Source organism: Salvia splendens, chromosome 16 (assembly GCF_004379255.2).
Source record: "Salvia splendens isolate huo1 chromosome 16, SspV2, whole genome shotgun sequence".
Taxonomy (NCBI): domain Eukaryota; kingdom Viridiplantae; phylum Streptophyta; class Magnoliopsida; order Lamiales; family Lamiaceae; genus Salvia; species Salvia splendens.
Window position 1 is genome coordinate 30,495,258 of NC_056047.1, and position 5,181 is coordinate 30,500,438.

General features: G+C 40.7%; 1 pseudogene; it reads left to right on the forward strand.

Moving 5' to 3' along the window:
* Positions 1-253: 253 nt before the first annotated feature.
* Positions 254-371, forward strand: LOC121773051 (annotated as a pseudogene).
* The last annotated feature ends 4,810 nt before the right edge of the window (positions 372-5,181 follow it).

The window sequence follows — 5,181 nt, forward strand, 5'->3', positions numbered from 1 at the left end:
AAGAGATTCAAATAAATTAGAGATTGTGGTATCAACACACAATTACCTACCTCCGTCCTATCTCAATTGATTGACGGCTTTTCGGCACATGTTTGGGTAAAATAATAATAAGGATAATAATACAGATACGACTCTGTTTTATATTATTCTCTCGCTTACTTATTGTCTTTTCACTTTAACTATTCATTATCATCATCGCAAAACAATGGCAAAAAAGAAATCAATCTACTTGAGCTGAGACGGAGTTACGATTGGGTGCGATCATACCAGCACTAATGCACCGGATCCCATAAGAACTCCGAAGGTAAGCATACTTGGCGAGAGTAGTACTAGGATGGGTGACTCACTGGGAAGTCCTCGTGTTAAACCCCTTTTTGCGAGTACGTCAAAATTTTTTTTACATCATTTTAGTTCTATTTCTATTGCTCTTACTGAGGTGCGAAAATCGATGACTTGCCAGTGGTTGAAGAGTGTGAAGAAGGAAGGTACAAAATTATTCGCGCGCTGATAACGAGCGGGTCCCACGGCTTTAACCGTGCCGAAAAATAACATTTATGAACAACAATCCTACAAAATAGCAAGTTCATAAGATTAGACTTTTTAATAGTAAATTGTTTAAACTTGAAGCGTGTTTCTAATATTATCGCGACCCGCCCTAGTGGGAGCCATAATCCTACGAAATTGTAAGTTTATATGTTTAAACATATTTATAAGATAGCTATGGAATTTTGTTAGTGGTATACGGCCTTCCCTAGAAGGAGTATCAAAACAGAAATGAAATTCCTAGATGCTAATATTTATGGTAAATGCTTAGGCAATATTTGGCGGCCATGCCACCTTAATAGTCTCTGGACTATCCGTCGGTATTGTGACCAGGAAATTGTTGGAATCCGAATTTGTGTGACCTCCCTAGAGGCGTACTTATTTTGGTTTTGGCAGTTGCGAGATACATAAGTTGTTTTGTGGCTGTTTGTGATTATGTATCAAACATAGTATGTGATAAATAGTTTTATTCTTCTCAGTCAAATTCTTAATAATGTCTGCGAACCATAATGAAATCAAACTCGAAGGCCAAAATTATGTAGATTGGAAGTGTTAAATGGATAAGATTCTCATTGCTGAAAACTTAAAGTTTGTACTCACCGAATCATGTCCTCCATTTCCTCGACAAGATTCCACAAAGAAAGTTTGAGAATGCATTTTATGCATGTACTTGACAAGTTCTTTGAGGAAGAAAGTCAAACTACTTTCTTTTAGGTAGTAAGACAAGTCTTGGATTATACCGATGATAAATGGATATCCAATGAGGACCATGTCCAGATTCTATTGGAACATCCAAAAGAGATAGAATGTTTTGAGGAATCTTCTGATTCAGTTACTCAAATAGTTTCTACACTCAGTTCATCGCCAAATGTAATAGTAAGTGATTATATGAAGGTTGTTACTGAAAAGTTGGAAACCTTAAGCATTATATTCACTTAATTACTATTGGAGGAAGATAACATGATACTTGGCGAATTCATTAAGGCTGGATCTTTCTTATGTCTTAGTTCAATCAAACAGAAGACTAGCAATGGAAAGAGGGAAGAGCTGAATTGTCATCACTGCCTGCTGAAAGCAAGAAGGGCATGATAAATTAGGTGAAAAGGCAAGAGAAGATGCATTGTAAGTCGGATTGACCTATTCTATAGAAGGACAATGACTTAGTTAACAATGTCACTTCTAAAAGAGAGATCTAGATCCATTTGGGCAGTTGTAGCAGTGGGAGCTATTTACTTATGTTCATTTTTTTGTTTTGTTTTGATGTGTAAGACTTTGTTTTATTGGTACAGTTTAATTTGGAAAGAATTCAGTTTCAGTTTCTAAACTTGTTAATGATTAAGCGATTTTCGATGTCATTTTATAATGCATGCATTATTAATAAATGTGATTCGAATATCTATCATAGTACCATAGAAAAATGAATTATACATCATAGTATCTAAACAATATAAATGCAACAAGATTGAGTTTTACACAACAGTTCAACTTCTTAAACAATGAATGATAAAGTATTTATGACACTTAAACATAAGGCCAAGAAAGTACTTAGTTATTGTTCAAATTGATTTTGTCTAACTCAAGTGACTATCGAGGTTTTAACAGTTTGTTTGTTAAATAGCTTGAAAGTCAAGTACGTCTGGTTGATGCACTACAAGTTATAATCCTCTGGTGATTCAAGGTATTTAGAATACTTATAGAGATGCAACATAGAAAGACTAGCAAGTCTCAATGGTATACACCATAGGGAACTGATAAGGCCTATTTCATGCATCGGTTCAAGGGTAAAATGTATGTTACTTGATCAGTTTATCGCGCAAAGCGAGTGTTAATTGTGCAGGAATGCCGCTTAACCAAGGGCAACAAGGCAAGCTGATCAAGCTAGTACAAAACGTTAAAAGGTCAAAAATCGGGGGAGTTGATCAAAGGAGTAATCAAGCAGTTAGGCGGGGACCACTGCGTTTTAGAAGAAGGACAGGTGATGCTAATGAGCTGGATGGTGATCATCATTCTGTTATCAAGGACGACGTTCTAGAAGGGGACACGTGCTGATACGCAAGACGCAAGGACAAAGCTGAATCATCATTCTGTTATTGAGGAGCGACGTCATTCTAGAAGGAAGGCACGTATCAAATGATGAGACGCTCGATCACAACGTGAGCGAATATCCTCTGTCGAGATCGTTATCTAGCTGGAGGTCGTTGCGGAGAGCTTATAAATAGAGGATGTGCCACCATAATGAGGGATCTGATCTTTTTTATCTTCTTCATTCGACTTCTAGCTTAGTTTTCATTTTCCTTTAGTTTAGCTTTCCAGTCCTAAAGATAGCTTAGAAATGGTTAGTTAGAGAGAGAGCGACCGAAGGGAGCGCAACAGAGTAATCAATATCTGTTCGGTAGTTAAAGTTTTCTATTTTCTGAAATTGTCATCTTAGTTTAATTCCGTGTTGTTCCGTAGTTAAAGTTTTGATCTTTTTTGTATTCCGCATGTTCATAGCACTGATCTGAGTTTTGGATAAAAAAATCGGAATTGTTTTGTTTTCGTCATCTTGTTTACAGTTCCAGTTCAGTTTCATTTTTTTTGTAGCATGCCTAGCTAGTTAAGTTCTTATTTCCGCCTATCGCTTACTTGATCCATTAATTGTGTGAGCATGATGAGTAGTTTGACCAAGTAGTTAGTTTACATTCTGCCTAGCATAAATCCAGTAGCGTAAAAACTCCCAACTTAAAGCGTGGCAGCAGTTGAACCCTGTTCACTACTCACACACTCGATACACCAGTTTCTCTGTGGGATCGACCCCGTACTTGCCGCTTTACTGTTAAAGTAGTGCGAGTTTGGGAGTTATAAATTATATTGGTGCAGAGCGAGAGCAAGAACGCCTTGATCAAATGGCAACGACAATTGCTAACTGATCCACTTGATCGGTTATTTTCCATATAACTTGTTCCATTCGTTTCGCACTTCTCAACCGAACAGCAAAATGGCGCCGTTGCCGGGGAAGCATGGTGTAATTTTATAGATGTGTGTAGTGCATAGGTGTAAAGAGTTTTATTTCTTTCTTTTCTAATTTGTTTTTCTTTCGGTTCATGAGAAGGTACCACTGCGGCGAACACTGGAATCATCCTCTTATACACAGAGACACTAACGCTCATTTGCGAGTCTAGGAAGCCGGTGTTGTTACCACTCGATACAGTGCCGCATTAGCAGCAGCAACAACCGCTGATCAACTGACCAGCGAGGAAGAAGGAGAACAAGCAAAAGTAGATATGGCCCTCGTCGACAACGACTCAGGAATCGGCTCCCTACATGCCCACTATGAGAAGGGGCCACCCATGCCATCGCTATCACTCCAGGAATGCCCACAATCGCGATCAAATCAGGAGTGTTGGCTGTTTTGTCCAATTTCTATGGCCTTTCGAAGGAATGTCCTTATGCTTTTCTTGAGGAATTTTGCAGATACTGTGATATTCAACCTGTGCCAGCTGGATCCACTTCGGAGGATTATAGGCTCAAGGCTGTATCCTTCGTCTTGAAGGGCGACACAGGAGTCTGGCTGTCGAGGTTACTAGAAGGATCGATCAGGACATGGGCCAAGTTCCGCATGATATTCTTAGACCGCTTCTTCCCAGCGTCGAAGACGAGTGCCCTGAAATGAGAGATTACGGAAGCCAGGCAGGAGTATGATGAGCCCCTGGGACAGTACTGGGACAGATTTCAAGGGCTGCTTCAAGCATGCCCCAACCACAAGATGGGAGATCGGGAGGTCTATTCAACCTTCTATGGCGAACTTACGGTGGACAGCAAGAACGATATCAACCTAGCAGCCCAAGGGGATTTCTCAAAGACCCCATTCAGTCAGGCGAAAAGCATTATGGAGAGGCTAATCGAAGCCAAGCGATCGTATGAGACCTCCCGTGGCCAGCACAGAAGAGGCGTCGTGCACGCAGCGGAAGCAAGTAGTGATGAGAAGCTGGAGGCTCGATTCAAGCAGAAGGAGAAGAAGCTGTTGGAGGTAGTAGAAAAGTCCAGAGCGCCTCCACCGCCTGCACCCAAGGAGAAGCCATATATGCCACCACCGCCAGAGGAGCACCGTTACTATTATTGTGACTTCCCTCCTGAAGCGGAGCCACAACCGCAGGTGAATGCCGTCGGCCATTGGAACGCAAATGGCAACTGGATCCAGGGAAAGTAGAGGGATGCTCCGTGGCAAGACCATCCAAACTGTCACGACCGCCCTTACTAAGGATAGTAAAGACGGGGAAATCGTGACTAAGGAAGGGACTAAGGAGCGGGGAAGAAGAAGGGGAAAACAATGAAAGACAACATCTTAAACAAAGCTTCAAAAGAAAAGTTTTAATCGATTAAACAATTAAGCAGCGGGTTAATATCTCAAGGTATTTAATGTCATAAAGTAGTGTAGAACAAAACGAAAGACTTTATCAAGAACAATTCAAAACGAGGCAGCGGAAAAAATAAATATTAAAGGAGAGTCATAGGATGACGCCCATGTATGAAGACACGACGCATCCGGGAATTCCTAAAGCTCACTCAACATCCGCTGCAACATCCCGCTCAACCTGCACATAGGGAAACATATTCAGGGCTGAGTACTTGTTGTACTGAATGGGCTCATGCCGAAAA